The 12,667-nt window shown below is 46.6% G+C and overlaps 28 non-coding genes across 28 annotated transcripts; all 28 read right to left on the bottom strand.

Annotated features, from left to right (window-relative positions):
* Positions 1-235: 235 nt before the first annotated feature.
* On the bottom strand, positions 236-354 carry LOC149396935 (5S ribosomal RNA). The gene has a single exon (XR_016297975.1). It is a non-coding gene; the product is annotated as a 5S ribosomal RNA (ribosomal RNA).
* Positions 355-688: 334 nt separating this feature from the next.
* Positions 689-807, bottom strand: LOC149396934 (5S ribosomal RNA). Its single transcript, XR_016297324.1, has one exon. It is a non-coding gene; the product is annotated as a 5S ribosomal RNA (ribosomal RNA).
* Positions 808-1,141: 334 nt separating this feature from the next.
* LOC149396933 (5S ribosomal RNA) lies at positions 1,142-1,260 on the bottom strand. The gene has a single exon (XR_016298267.1). It is a non-coding gene; the product is annotated as a 5S ribosomal RNA (ribosomal RNA).
* Positions 1,261-1,594: 334 nt separating this feature from the next.
* Positions 1,595-1,713, bottom strand: LOC149396932 (5S ribosomal RNA). The gene has a single exon (XR_016298356.1). It is a non-coding gene; the product is annotated as a 5S ribosomal RNA (ribosomal RNA).
* A 334-nt stretch (positions 1,714-2,047) lies between these two features.
* LOC149396931 (5S ribosomal RNA) lies at positions 2,048-2,166 on the bottom strand. The gene has a single exon (XR_016297323.1). It is a non-coding gene; the product is annotated as a 5S ribosomal RNA (ribosomal RNA).
* A 334-nt stretch (positions 2,167-2,500) lies between these two features.
* Positions 2,501-2,619, bottom strand: LOC149396930 (5S ribosomal RNA). The gene has a single exon (XR_016297321.1). It is a non-coding gene; the product is annotated as a 5S ribosomal RNA (ribosomal RNA).
* A 334-nt stretch (positions 2,620-2,953) lies between these two features.
* LOC149396929 (5S ribosomal RNA) lies at positions 2,954-3,072 on the bottom strand. Its single transcript, XR_016298331.1, has one exon. It is a non-coding gene; the product is annotated as a 5S ribosomal RNA (ribosomal RNA).
* A 334-nt stretch (positions 3,073-3,406) lies between these two features.
* On the bottom strand, positions 3,407-3,525 carry LOC149396928 (5S ribosomal RNA). Its single transcript, XR_016298485.1, has one exon. It is a non-coding gene; the product is annotated as a 5S ribosomal RNA (ribosomal RNA).
* A 334-nt stretch (positions 3,526-3,859) lies between these two features.
* Positions 3,860-3,978, bottom strand: LOC149396927 (5S ribosomal RNA). Its single transcript, XR_016297320.1, has one exon. It is a non-coding gene; the product is annotated as a 5S ribosomal RNA (ribosomal RNA).
* Positions 3,979-4,312: 334 nt separating this feature from the next.
* LOC149396926 (5S ribosomal RNA) lies at positions 4,313-4,431 on the bottom strand. Its single transcript, XR_016298330.1, has one exon. It is a non-coding gene; the product is annotated as a 5S ribosomal RNA (ribosomal RNA).
* Positions 4,432-4,765: 334 nt separating this feature from the next.
* On the bottom strand, positions 4,766-4,884 carry LOC149396925 (5S ribosomal RNA). Its single transcript, XR_016298612.1, has one exon. It is a non-coding gene; the product is annotated as a 5S ribosomal RNA (ribosomal RNA).
* Positions 4,885-5,218: 334 nt separating this feature from the next.
* On the bottom strand, positions 5,219-5,337 carry LOC149396924 (5S ribosomal RNA). The gene has a single exon (XR_016298272.1). It is a non-coding gene; the product is annotated as a 5S ribosomal RNA (ribosomal RNA).
* A 334-nt stretch (positions 5,338-5,671) lies between these two features.
* LOC149396923 (5S ribosomal RNA) lies at positions 5,672-5,790 on the bottom strand. The gene has a single exon (XR_016298484.1). It is a non-coding gene; the product is annotated as a 5S ribosomal RNA (ribosomal RNA).
* Positions 5,791-6,124: 334 nt separating this feature from the next.
* Positions 6,125-6,243, bottom strand: LOC149396922 (5S ribosomal RNA). Its single transcript, XR_016297319.1, has one exon. It is a non-coding gene; the product is annotated as a 5S ribosomal RNA (ribosomal RNA).
* A 334-nt stretch (positions 6,244-6,577) lies between these two features.
* On the bottom strand, positions 6,578-6,696 carry LOC149396921 (5S ribosomal RNA). The gene has a single exon (XR_016298329.1). It is a non-coding gene; the product is annotated as a 5S ribosomal RNA (ribosomal RNA).
* A 334-nt stretch (positions 6,697-7,030) lies between these two features.
* Positions 7,031-7,149, bottom strand: LOC149396920 (5S ribosomal RNA). Its single transcript, XR_016297912.1, has one exon. It is a non-coding gene; the product is annotated as a 5S ribosomal RNA (ribosomal RNA).
* Positions 7,150-7,483: 334 nt separating this feature from the next.
* Positions 7,484-7,602, bottom strand: LOC149396919 (5S ribosomal RNA). The gene has a single exon (XR_016298271.1). It is a non-coding gene; the product is annotated as a 5S ribosomal RNA (ribosomal RNA).
* A 334-nt stretch (positions 7,603-7,936) lies between these two features.
* Positions 7,937-8,055, bottom strand: LOC149396918 (5S ribosomal RNA). The gene has a single exon (XR_016297318.1). It is a non-coding gene; the product is annotated as a 5S ribosomal RNA (ribosomal RNA).
* Positions 8,056-8,389: 334 nt separating this feature from the next.
* On the bottom strand, positions 8,390-8,508 carry LOC149396917 (5S ribosomal RNA). The gene has a single exon (XR_016297316.1). It is a non-coding gene; the product is annotated as a 5S ribosomal RNA (ribosomal RNA).
* A 334-nt stretch (positions 8,509-8,842) lies between these two features.
* LOC149396916 (5S ribosomal RNA) lies at positions 8,843-8,961 on the bottom strand. The gene has a single exon (XR_016297315.1). It is a non-coding gene; the product is annotated as a 5S ribosomal RNA (ribosomal RNA).
* A 334-nt stretch (positions 8,962-9,295) lies between these two features.
* LOC149396915 (5S ribosomal RNA) lies at positions 9,296-9,414 on the bottom strand. Its single transcript, XR_016297314.1, has one exon. It is a non-coding gene; the product is annotated as a 5S ribosomal RNA (ribosomal RNA).
* Positions 9,415-9,748: 334 nt separating this feature from the next.
* Positions 9,749-9,867, bottom strand: LOC149396914 (5S ribosomal RNA). Its single transcript, XR_016298328.1, has one exon. It is a non-coding gene; the product is annotated as a 5S ribosomal RNA (ribosomal RNA).
* A 334-nt stretch (positions 9,868-10,201) lies between these two features.
* On the bottom strand, positions 10,202-10,320 carry LOC149396913 (5S ribosomal RNA). The gene has a single exon (XR_016298483.1). It is a non-coding gene; the product is annotated as a 5S ribosomal RNA (ribosomal RNA).
* A 334-nt stretch (positions 10,321-10,654) lies between these two features.
* Positions 10,655-10,773, bottom strand: LOC149396912 (5S ribosomal RNA). Its single transcript, XR_016298989.1, has one exon. It is a non-coding gene; the product is annotated as a 5S ribosomal RNA (ribosomal RNA).
* A 334-nt stretch (positions 10,774-11,107) lies between these two features.
* LOC149396911 (5S ribosomal RNA) lies at positions 11,108-11,226 on the bottom strand. Its single transcript, XR_016298482.1, has one exon. It is a non-coding gene; the product is annotated as a 5S ribosomal RNA (ribosomal RNA).
* Positions 11,227-11,560: 334 nt separating this feature from the next.
* Positions 11,561-11,679, bottom strand: LOC149396910 (5S ribosomal RNA). The gene has a single exon (XR_016297313.1). It is a non-coding gene; the product is annotated as a 5S ribosomal RNA (ribosomal RNA).
* Positions 11,680-12,013: 334 nt separating this feature from the next.
* On the bottom strand, positions 12,014-12,132 carry LOC149396909 (5S ribosomal RNA). Its single transcript, XR_016298327.1, has one exon. It is a non-coding gene; the product is annotated as a 5S ribosomal RNA (ribosomal RNA).
* A 334-nt stretch (positions 12,133-12,466) lies between these two features.
* On the bottom strand, positions 12,467-12,585 carry LOC149396908 (5S ribosomal RNA). Its single transcript, XR_016298698.1, has one exon. It is a non-coding gene; the product is annotated as a 5S ribosomal RNA (ribosomal RNA).
* Positions 12,586-12,667: the final 82 nt, after the last annotated feature.

The raw sequence follows: 12,667 nt of genomic DNA, 5'->3' as shown, positions 1-12,667 counted from the left end.
AATTCCTAATAACTTTTCGCGATCTTCGCGTTGGGACGGTTTCGGAAGAGTGATCGGCGAAATTCCGACAAGGTGAACGGGGGAAGGGTAAAATCGTAAATTTCGCCCTCGGTCCGGAATTTCGACTTTCACCGGTGAATTGTAAGCGTAAACGAGCATTTGGACAAGGCTCGGAGCGATTTTTGGTGAAATTCCATCGTTTCGGCCTCCGAAAAAAATAATTCGCAAAAAAAGAGGGATGCAACACGAGGACTTCCCAGGAGGTCACCCATCCTAGTACTACTCTCGCCCAAGCACGCTTAACTTCGGAGTTCTGATGGGATCCGGTGCATTAGTGCTGGTAAGATCGCATCCGCAAGCATTAGCGCGCATTATCTATATAAGAATCAACGCCGCGACTCCCAAAAGCCATAACTACGTCCTCGGTGCACCAAAAATCACATAAAATATATGAATTCCTAATAACTTTTCGCGATCTTCGCGTTGGGACGGTTTCGGAAGAGTGATCGGCGAAATTCCGACAAGGTGAACGGGGGAAGGGTAAAATCGTAAATTTCACCCTCGGTCCGGAATTTCGACTTTCACCGGTGAATTGTAAGCGTAAACGGGCATTTGAACAAGACTCGGAGCGATTTTTGGTGAAATTCCATCGTTTCGGCCTCCGAAAAAAATAATTCGCAAAAAAAGAGGGATGCAACACGAGGACTTCCCAGGAGGTCACCCATCCTAGTACTACTCTCGCCCAAGCACGCTTAACTTCGGAGTTCTGATGGGATCCGGTGCATTAGTGCTGGTATGATCGCATCCGCAAGCATTAGCGCGCATTATCTATATAAGAATCAACGCCGCGACTCCCAAAAGCCATAACTACGTCCTCGATGCACCAAAAATCACATAAAATATATGAATTCCTAATAACTTTTCGCGATCTTCGCGTTGGGACGGTTTCGGAAGAGTGATCGGCGAAATTCCGACAAGGTGAACGGGGGAAGGGTAAAATCGTAAATTTCGCCCTCGGTCCGGAATTTCAACTTTCACCGGTGAATTGTATGCGTAAACGCGCATTTGAACAAGGCTCGGAGCGATTTTTGGTGAAATTCCATCGTTTCGGCCTCCGAAAAAAATAATTCGCAAAAAAAGAGGGATGCAACACGAGGACTTCCCAGGAGGTCACCCATCCTAGTACTACTCTTGCCCAAGCACGCTTAACTTCGGAGTTCTGATGGGATCCGGTGCATTAGTGCTGGTATGATCGCATCCGCAAGCATTAGCGCGCATTATCTATATAAGAATCAACGCCGCGACTCCCAAAAGCCATAACTACGTCTTCGGTGCACCAAAAATCACATAAAATATATGAATTCCTAATAACTTTTCGCAATCTTCGCGTTGGGACGGTTTCGGAAGAGTGATCGGCGAAATTCCGACAAGGTGAACGGGGGAAGGGTAAAATCGTAAATTTTGCCCTCGGTCCGGAATTTCGACTTTCACCGGTGAATTGTAAGCGTAAACGGGCATTTGAACAAGACTCGGAGCGATTTTTGGTGAAATTCCATCGTTTCGGCCTCCGAAAAAAATAATTCGCAAAAAAAGAGGGATGCAACACGAGGACTTCCCAAGAGGTCACCCATCCTAGTACTACTCTCGCCCAAGCACTCTTAACTTCGGAGTTCTGATGGGATCCGGTGCATTAGTGCTGGTAAGATCACATCCGCAAGCATTAGCGCGCATTATCTATATAAGAATCAACGCCGCGACTCCCAAAAGCCATAACTACGTCCTCGGTGCACCAAAAATCACATAAAATATATGAATTCCTAATAACTTTTCGCGATCTTCGCGTTGGGACGGTTTCGGAAGAGTGATCGGCGAAATTCCAACAAGGTGAACGGGGGAAGGGTAAAATCGTAAACTTCGCCCTCGGTCCGGAATTTCGAGTTTCACCGGTGAATTGTATGCGTAAACGCGCATTTGAACAAGGCTCGGAGCGATTTTTGGTGAAATTCCATCGTTTCGGCCTCCGAAAAAAATAATTCGCAAAAAAAGAGGGATGCAACACGAGGACTTCCCAGGAGGTCACCCATCCTAGTACTACTCTCGCCCAAGCACGCTTAACTTCGGAGTTCTGATGGGATCCGGTGCATTAGTGCTGGTATGATCGCATCCGCAAGCATTAGCGCGCATTATCTATATAAGAATCAACGCCGCGACTCCCAAAAGCCATAACTACGTCTTCGGTGCACCAAAAATCACATAAAATATATGAATTCCTAATAACTTTTCGCAATCTTCGCGTTGGGACGGTTTCGGAAGAGTGATCGGCGAAATTCCGACAAGGTGAACGGGGGAAGGGTAAAATCGTAAATTTCGCCCTCGGTCCGGAATTTCGACTTTCACCGGTGAATTGTAAGCGTAAACGGGCATTTGAACAAGACTCGGAGCGATTTTTGGTGAAATTCCATCGTTTCGGCCTCCGAAAAAAATAATTCGCAAAAAAAGAGGGATGCAACACGAGGACTTCCCAGGAGGTCACCCATCCTAGTACTACTCTCGCCCAAGCACGCTTAACTTCGGAGTTCTGATGGGATCCGGTGCATTAGTGCTGGTATGATCGCATCCGCAAGCATTAGCGCGCATTATCTATATAAGAATCAACGCCGCGACTCCCAAAAGCCATAACTACGTCTTCGGTGCACCAAAATTCACATAAAATATATGAATTCCTAATAACTTTTCGCGATCTTCGCGTTGGGACGGTTTCGGAAGAGTGAACGGCGAAATTCCGACAAGGTGAACGGGGGAAGGGTAAAATCGTAAATTTCACCCTCGGTCCGGAATTTCGACTTTCACCGGTGAATTGTAAGCGTAAACGGGCATTTGAACAAGACTCGGAGCGATTTTTGGTGAAATTCCATCGTTTCGGCCTCCGAAAAAAATAATTCGCAAAAAAAGAGGGATGCAACACGAGGACTTCCCAGGAGGTCACCCATCCTAGTACTACTCTCGCCCAAGCACGCTTAACTTCGGAGTTCTGATGGGATCCGGTGCATTAGTGCTGGTAAGATCACATCCGCAAGCATTAGCGCGCATTATCTATATAAGAATCAACGCCGCGACTCCCAAAAGCCATAACTACGTCCTCGGTGCACCAAAAATCACATAAAATATATGAATTCCTAATAACTTTTCGCGATCTTCGCGTTGGGACGGTTTCGGAAGAGTGATCGGCGAAATTCCGACAAGGTGAACGGGGGAAGGGTAAAATCGTAAATTTCGCCCTCGGTCCGGAATTTCGACTTTCACCGGTGAATTGTATGCGTAAACGCGCATTTGAACAAGGCTCGGAGCGATTTTTGGTGAAATTCCATCGTTTCGGCCTCCGAAAAAAATAATTCGCAAAAAAAGAGGGATGCAACAAGAGGACTTCCCAGGAGGTCACCCATCCTAGTACTACTCTCGCCCAAGCACGCTTAACTTCGGAGTTCTGATGGGATCCGGTGCATTAGTGCTGGTATGATCGCATCCGCAAGCATAAGCGCGCATTATCTATATAAGAATCAACGCCGCGACTCCCAAAAGCCATAACTACGTCTTCGGTGCACCAAAAATCACATAAAATATATGAATTCCTAATAACTTTTCGCAATCTTCACGTTGGGACGGTTTCGTAAGAGTGATCGGCGAAATTCCGACAAGGTGAACGGGGGAAGGGTAAAATCGTAAATTTTGCCCTCGGTCCGGAATTTCGACTTTCACCGGTGAATTGTAAGCGTAAACGGGCATTTGAACAAGACTCGGAGCGATTTTTGGTGAAATTCTATCGTTTCGGCCTCCGAAAAAAATAATTCGCAAAAAAAGAGGGATGCAACACGAGGACTTCCCAGGAGGTCACCCATCCTAGTACTACTCTCGCCCAAGCACGCTTAACTTCGGAGTTCTGATGGGATCCGGTGCATTAGTGCTGGTATGATCGCATCCGCAAGCATTAGCGCGCATTATCTATATAAGAATCAACGCCGCGACTCCCAAAAGCCATAACTACGTCCTCGGTGCACCAAAAATCACATAAAATATATGAATTCCTAATAACTTTTCGCGATCTTCGCGTTGGGACGGTTTCGGAAGAGTGATCGGCGAAATTCCGACAAGGTGAACGGGGGAAGGGTAAAATCGTAAATTTCGCCCTCGGTCCGGAATTTCGACTTTCACCGGTGAATTGTAAGCGTAAACGGGCATTTGAACAAGACTCGGAGCGATTTTTGGTGAAATTCCATCGTTTCGGCCTCCGAAAAAAATAATTCGCAAAAAAAGAGGGATGCAACACGAGGACTTCCCAGGAGGTCACCCATCCTAGTACTACTCTCGCCCAAGCACGCTTAACTTCGGAGTTCTGATGGGATCCGGTGCATTAGTGCTGGTAAGATCACATCCGCAAGCATTAGCGCGCATTATCTATATAACAATCAACGCCGCGACTCCCAAAAGCCATAACTACGTCCTCGGTGCACCAAAAATCACATAAAATATATGAATTCCTAATAACTTTTCGCGATCTTCGCGTTGGGACGGTTTCGGAAGAGTGATCGGCGAAATTCCGACAAGCTGAACGGGGGAAGGGTAAAATCGTAAATTTCGCCCTCGGTCCGGAATTTCGACTTTCACCGGTGAATTGTATGCGTAAACGCGCATTTGAACAAGGCTCGGAGCGATTTTTGGTGAAATTCCATCGTTTCGGCCTCCGAAAAAAATAATTCGCAAAAAAAGAGGGATGCAACACGAGGACTTCCCAGGAGGTCACCCATCCTAGTACTACTCTCGCCCAAGCACGCTTAACTTCAGAGTTCTGATGGGATCCGGTGCATTAGTGCTGGTATGATCGCATCGGCAAGCATTAGCGCGCATTATCTATATAAGAATCAACGCCGCGACTCCCAAAAGCCATAACTACGTCTTCGGTGCACCAAAAATCACATAAAATATATGAATTCCTAATAACTTTTCGCGATCTTCGCGTTGGGACGGTTTCGGAAGAGTGAACGGCGAAATTCCGACAAGGTGAACGGGGGAAGGGTAAAATCGTAAATTTCACCCTCGGTCCGGAATTTCGACTTTCACCGGTGAATTGTAAGCGTAAACGGGCATTTGAACAAGACTCGGAGCGATTTTTTGTGAAATTCCATCGTTTCGGCCTCCGAAAAAAATAATTCGCAAAAAAAGAGGGATGCAACACGAGGACTTCCCAGGAGGTCACCCATCCTAGTACTACTCTCGCCCAAGCACTCTTAACTTCGGAGTTCTGATGGGATCCGGTGCATTAGTGCTGGTAAGATCACATCCGCAAGCATTAGCGCGCATTATCTATATAAGAATCAACGCCGCGACTCCCAAAAGCCATAACTACGTCCTCGGTGCACCAAAAATCACATAAAATATATGAATTCCTAATAACTTTTCGCGATCTTCGCGTTGGGACGGTTTCGGAAGAGTGATCGGCGAAATTCCGACAAGGTGAACGGGGGAAGGGTAAAATCGTAAATTTCGCCCTCGGTCCGGAATTTCGACTTTCACCGGTGAATTGTATGCGTAAACGCGCATTTGAACAAGGCTCGGAGCGATTTTTGGTGAAATTCCATCGTTTCGGCCTCCGAAAAAAATAATTCGCAAAAAAAGAGGGATGCAACAAGAGGACTTCCCAGGAGGTCACCCATCCTAGTACTACTCTCGCCCAAGCACGCTTAACTTCGGAGTTCTGATGGGATCCGGTGCATTAGTGCTGGTATGATCGCATCCGCAAGCATAAGCGCGCATTATCTATATAAGAATCAACGCCGCGACTCCCAAAAGCCATAACTACGTCTTCGGTGCACCAAAAATCACATAAAATATATGAATTCCTAATAACTTTTCGCAATCTTCACGTTGGGACGGTTTCGTAAGAGTGATCGGCGAAATTCCGACAAGGTGAACGGGGGAAGGGTAAAATCGTAAATTTTGCCCTCGGTCCGGAATTTCGACTTTCACCGGTGAATTGTAAGCGTAAACGGGCATTTGAACAAGACTCGGAGCGATTTTTGGTGAAATTCTATCGTTTCGGCCTCCGAAAAAAATAATTCGCAAAAAAAGAGGGATGCAACACGAGGACTTCCCAGGAGGTCACCCATCCTAGTACTACTCTCGCCCAAGCACGCTTAACTTCGGAGTTCTGATGGGATCCGGTGCATTAGTGCTGGTATGATCGCATCCGCAAGCATTAGCGCGCATTATCTATATAAGAATCAACGCCGCGACTCCCAAAAGCCATAACTACGTCCTCGGTGCACCAAAAATCACATAAAATATATGAATTCCTAATAACTTTTCGCGATCTTCGCGTTGGGACGGTTTCGGAAGAGTGATCGGCGAAATTCCGACAAGGTGAACGGGGGAAGGGTAAAATCGTAAATTTCGCCCTCGGTCCGGAATTTCGACTTTCACCGGTGAATTGTAAGCGTAAACGGGCATTTGAACAAGACTCGGAGCGATTTTTGGTGAAATTCCATCGTTTCGGCCTCCGAAAAAAATAATTCGCAAAAAAAGAGGGATGCAACACGAGGACTTCCCAGGAGGTCACCCATCCTAGTACTACTCTCGCCCAAGCACGCTTAACTTCGGAGTTCTGATGGGATCCGGTGCATTAGTGCTGGTAAGATCACATCCGCAAGCATTAGCGCGCATTATCTATATAACAATCAACGCCGCGACTCCCAAAAGCCATAACTACGTCCTCGGTGCACCAAAAATCACATAAAATATATGAATTCCTAATAACTTTTCGCGATCTTCGCGTTGGGACGGTTTCGGAAGAGTGATCGGCGAAATTCCGACAAGGTGAACGGGGGAAGGGTAAAATCGTAAATTTCGCCCTCGGTCCGGAATTTCGACTTTCACCGGTGAATTGTATGCGTAAACGCGCATTTGAACAAGGCTCGGAGCGATTTTTGGTGAAATTCCATCGTTTCGGCCTCCGAAAAAAATAATTCGCAAAAAAAGAGGGATGCAACACGAGGACTTCCCAGGAGGTCACCCATCCTAGTACTACTCTCGCCCAAGCACGCTTAACTTCAGAGTTCTGATGGGATCCGGTGCATTAGTGCTGGTATGATCGCATCCGCAAGCATTAGCGCGCATTATCTATATAAGAATCAACGCCGCGACTCCCAAAAGCCATAACTACGTCTTCGGTGCACCAAAAATCACATAAAATATATGAATTCCTAATAACTTTTCGCGATCTTCGCGTTGGGACGGTTTCGGAAGAGTGAACGGCGAAATTCCGACAAGGTGAACGGGGGAAGGGTAAAATCGTAAATTTCACCCTCGGTCCGGAATTTCGACTTTCACCGGTGAATTGTAAGCGTAAACGGGCATTTGAACAAGACTCGGAGCGATTTTTTGTGAAATTCCATCGTTTCGGCCTCCGAAAAAAATAATTCGCAAAAAAAGAGGGATGCAACACGAGGACTTCCCAGGAGGTCACCCATCCTAGTACTACTCTCGCCCAAGCACTCTTAACTTCGGAGTTCTGATGGGATCCGGTGCATTAGTGCTGGTAAGATCACATCCGCAAGCATTAGCGCGCATTATCTATATAAGAATCAACGCCGCGACTCCCAAAAGCCATAACTACGTCCTCGGTGCACCAAAAATCACATAAAATATATGAATTCCTAATAACTTTTCGCGATCTTCGCGTTGGGACGGTTTCGGAAGAGTGATCGGCGAAATTCCGACAAGGTGAACGGGGGAAGGGTAAAATCGTAAATTTCGCCCTCGGTCCGGAATTTCGAGTTTCACCGGTGAATTGTATGCGTAAACGCGCATTTGAACAAGGCTCGGAGCGATTTTTGGTGAAATTCCATCGTTTCGGCCTCCGAAAAAAATAATTCGCAAAAAAAGAGGGATGCAACACGAGGACTTCCCAGGAGGTCACCCATCCTAGTACTACTCTCGCCCAAGCACGCTTAACTTCGGAGTTCTGATGGGATCCGGTGCATTAGTGCTGGTATGATCGCATCCGCAAGCATTAGCGCGCATTATCTATATAAGAATCAACGCCGCGACTCCCAAAAGCCATAACTACGTCTTCGGTGCACCAAAAATCACATAAAATATATGAATTCCTAATAACTTTTCGCAATCTTCGCGTTGGGACGGTTTCGGAAGAGTGATCGGCGAAATTCCGACAAGGTGAACGGGGGAAGGGTAAAATCGTAAATTTCGCCCTCGGTCCGGAATTTCGACTTTCACCGGTGAATTGTAAGCGTAAACGGGCATTTGAACAAGACTCGGAGCGATTTTTGGTGAAATTCCATCGTTTCGGCCTCCGAAAAAAATAATTCGCAAAAAAAGAGGGATGCAACACGAGGACTTCCCAGGAGGTCACCCATCCTAGTACTACTCTCGCCCAAGCACGCTTAACTTCGGAGTTCTGATGGGATCCGGTGCATTAGTGCTGGTATGATCGCATCCGCAAGCATTAGCGCGCATTATCTATATAAGAATCAACGCCGCGACTCCCAAAAGCCATAACTACGTCTTCGGTGCACCAAAATTCACATAAAATATATGAATTCCTAATAACTTTTCGCGATCTTCGCGTTGGGACGGTTTCGGAAGAGTGAACGGCGAAATTCCGACAAGGTGAACGGGGGAAGGGTAAAATCGTAAATTTTGCCCTCGGTCCGGAATTTCGACTTTCACCGGTGAATTGTAAGCGTAAACGGGCATTTGAACAAGACTCGGAGCGATTTTTGGTGAAATTCTATCGTTTCGGCCTCCGAAAAAAATAATTCGCAAAAAAAGAGGGATGCAACACGAGGACTTCCCAGGAGGTCACCCATCCTAGTACTACTCTCGCCCAAGCACGCTTAACTTCGGAGTTCTGATGGGATCCGGTGCATTAGTGCTGGTATGATCGCATCCGCAAGCATTAGCGCGCATTATCTATATAAGAATCAACGCCGCGACTCCCAAAAGCCATAACTACGTCTTCGGTGCACCAAAATTCACATAAAATATATGAATTCCTAATAACTTTTCGCAATCTTCACGTTGGGACGGTTTCGTAAGAGTGATCGGCGAAATTCCGACAAGGTGAACGGGGGAAGGGTAAAATCGTAAATTTTGCCCTCGGTCCGGAATTTCGACTTTCACCGGTGAATTGTAAGCGTAAACGGGCATTTGAACAAGACTCGGAGCGATTTTTGGTGAAATTCTATCGTTTCGGCCTCCGAAAAAAATAATTCGCAAAAAAAGAGGGATGCAACACGAGGACTTCCCAGGAGGTCACCCATCCTAGTACTACTCTCGCCCAAGCACGCTTAACTTCGGAGTTCTGATGGGATCCGGTGCATTAGTGCTGGTATGATCGCATCCGCAAGCATTAGCGCGCATTATCTATATAAGAATCAACGCCGCGACTCCCAAAAGCCATAACTACGTCCTCGGTGCACCAAAAATCACATAAAATATATGAATTCCTAATAACTTTTCGCGATCTTCGCGTTGGGACGGTTTCGGAAGAGTGATCGGCGAAATTCCGACAAGGTGAACGGGGGAAGGGTAAAATCGTAAATTTCGCCCTCGGTCCGGAATTTCGACTTTCACCGGTGAATTGTAAGCGTAAACGGGCATTTGAACAAGACTCGGAGCGATTTTTGGTGAAATTCCATCGTTTCGGCCTCCGAAAAAAATAATTCGCAAAAAAAGAGGGATGCAACACGAGGACTTCCCAGGAGGTCACCCATCCTAGTACTACTCTCGCCCAAGCACGCTTAACTTCGGAGTTCTGATGGGATCCGGTGCATTAGTGCTGGTAAGATCACATCCGCAAGCATTAGCGCGCATTATCTATATAACAATCAACGCCGCGACTCCCAAAAGCCATAACTACGTCCTCGGTGCACCAAAAATCACATAAAATATATGAATTCCTAATAACTTTTCGCGATCTTCGCGTTGGGACGGTTTCGGAAGAGTGATCGGCGAAATTCCGACAAGGTGAACGGGGGAAGGGTAAAATCGTAAATTTCGCCCTCGGTCCGGAATTTCGACTTTCACCGGTGAATTGTATGCGTAAACGCGCATTTGAACAAGGCTCGGAGCGATTTTTGGTGAAATTCCATCGTTTCGGCCTCCGAAAAAAATAATTCGCAAAAAAAGAGGGATGCAACAAGAGGACTTCCCAGGAGGTCACCCATCCTAGTACTACTCTCGCCCAAGCACGCTTAACTTCGGAGTTCTGATGGGATCCGGTGCATTAGTGCTGGTATGATCGCATCCGCAAGCATAAGCGCGCATTATCTATATAAGAATCAACGCCGCGACTCCCAAAAGCCATAACTACGTCTTCGGTGCACCAAAAATCACATAAAATATATGAATTCCTAATAACTTTTCGCAATCTTCACGTTGGGACGGTTTCGTAAGAGTGATCGGCGAAATTCCGACAAGGTGAACGGGGGAAGGGTAAAATCGTAAATTTTGCCCTCGGTCCGGAATTTCGACTTTCACCGGTGAATTGTAAGCGTAAACGGGCATTTGAACAAGACTCGGAGCGATTTTTGGTGAAATTCCATCGTTTCGGCCTCCGAAAAAAATAATTCGCAAAAAAAGAGGGATGCAACACGAGGACTTCCCAGGAGGTCAACCATCCTAGTACTACTCTCGCCCAAGCACGCTTAACTTCGGAGTTCTCATGGGATCCGGTGCATTAGTGCTGGTAAGATCACATCCGCAAGCATTAGCGCGCATTATCTATATAAGAATCAACGCCGCGACTCCCAAAAGCCATAACTACGTCCTCGGTGCACCAAAAATCACATAAAATATATGAATTCCTAATAACTTTTCGCGATCTTCGCGTTGGGACGGTTTCGGAAGAGTGATCGGCGAAATTCCGACAAGGTGAACGGGGGAAGGGTAAAATCGTAAATTTCGCCCTCGGTCCGGAATTTCGACTTTCACCGGTGAATTGTATGCGTAAACGCGCATTTGAACAAGGCTCGGAGCGATTTTTGGTGAAATTCCATCGTTTCGGCCTCCGAAAAAAATAATTCGCAAAAAAAGAGGGATGCAACAAGAGGACTTCCCAGGAGGTCACCCATCCTAGTACTACTCTCGCCCAAGCACGCTTAACTTCGGAGTTCTGATGGGATCCGGTGCATTAGTGCTGGTATGATCGCATCCGCAAGCATAAGCGCGCATTATCTATATAAGAATCAACGCCGCGACTCCCAAAAGCCATAACTACGTCTTCGGTGCACCAAAAATCACATAAAATATATGAATTCCTAATAACTTTTCGCAATCTTCACGTTGGGACGGTTTCGTAAGAGTGATCGGCGAAATTCCGACAAGGTGAACGGGGGAAGGGTAAAATCGTAAATTTTGCCCTCGGTCCGGAATTTCGACTTTCACCGGTGAATTGTAAGCGTAAACGGGCATTTGAACAAGACTCGGAGCGATTTTTGGTGAAATTCCATCGTTTCGGCCTCCGAAAAAAATAATTCGCAAAAAAAGAGGGATGCAACACGAGGACTTCCCAGGAGGTCACCCATCCTAGTACTACTCTCGCCCAAGCACGCTTAACTTCGGAGTTCTGATGGGATCCGGTGCATTAGTGCTGGTATGATCGCATCCGCAAGCATTAGCGCGCATTATCTATATAAGAATCAACGCCGCGACTCCCAAAAGCCATAACTACGTCCTCGGTGCACCAAAAATCACATAAAATATATGAATTCCTAATAACTTTTCGCGATCTTCGCGTTGGGACGGTTTCGGAAGAGTGATCGGCGAAATTCCGACAAGGTGAACGGGGGAAGGGTAAAATCGTAAATTTCGCCCTCGGTCCGGAATTTCGACTTTCACCGGTGAATTGTAAGCGTAAACGGGCATTTGAACAAGACTCGGAGCGATTTTTGGTGAAATTCCATCGTTTCGGCCTCCGAAAAAAATAATTCGCAAAAAAAGAGGGATGCAACACGAGGACTTCCCAGGAGGTCACCCATCCTAGTACTACTCTCGCCCAAGCACGCTTAACTTCGGAGTTCTGATGGGATCCGGTGCATTAGTGCTGGTAAGATCACATCCGCAAGCATTAGCGCGCATTATCTATATAACAATCAACGCCGCGACTCCCAAAAGCCATAACTACGTCCTCGGTGCACCAAAAATCACATAAAATATATGAATTCCTAATAACTTTTCGCGATCTTCGCGTTGGGACGGTTTCGGAAGAGTGATCGGCGAAATTCCGACAAGGTGAACGGGGGAAGGGTAAAATCGTAAATTTCGCCCTCGGTCCGGAATTTCGACTTTCACCGGTGAATTGTATGCGTAAACGCGCATTTGAACAAGGCTCGGAGCGATTTTTGGTGAAATTCCATCGTTTCGGCCTCCGAAAAAAATAATTCGCAAAAAAAGAGGGATGCAACACGAGGACTTCCCAGGAGGTCACCCATCCTAGTACTACTCTCGCCTAAGCACGCTTAACTTCGGAGTTCTGATGGGATCCGGTGCATTAGTGCTGGTATGATCGCATCAGCAAGCATTAGCGCGCATTATCTATATAAGAATCAACGCCGCGACTCCCAAAAGCCATAACTACGTCTTCGGTGCACCAAAA

Source organism: Urtica dioica, chromosome 5 (genome assembly GCF_054948205.1).
Source record: "Urtica dioica subsp. dioica isolate 48M chromosome 5, U.dioica_male_clone48M_v1_H2, whole genome shotgun sequence".
NCBI lineage: Eukaryota > Viridiplantae > Streptophyta > Magnoliopsida > Rosales > Urticaceae > Urtica > Urtica dioica.
Note: the sequence above shows the minus strand (reverse complement) of the source record. Positions and strands in the feature narration are given on the sequence as shown.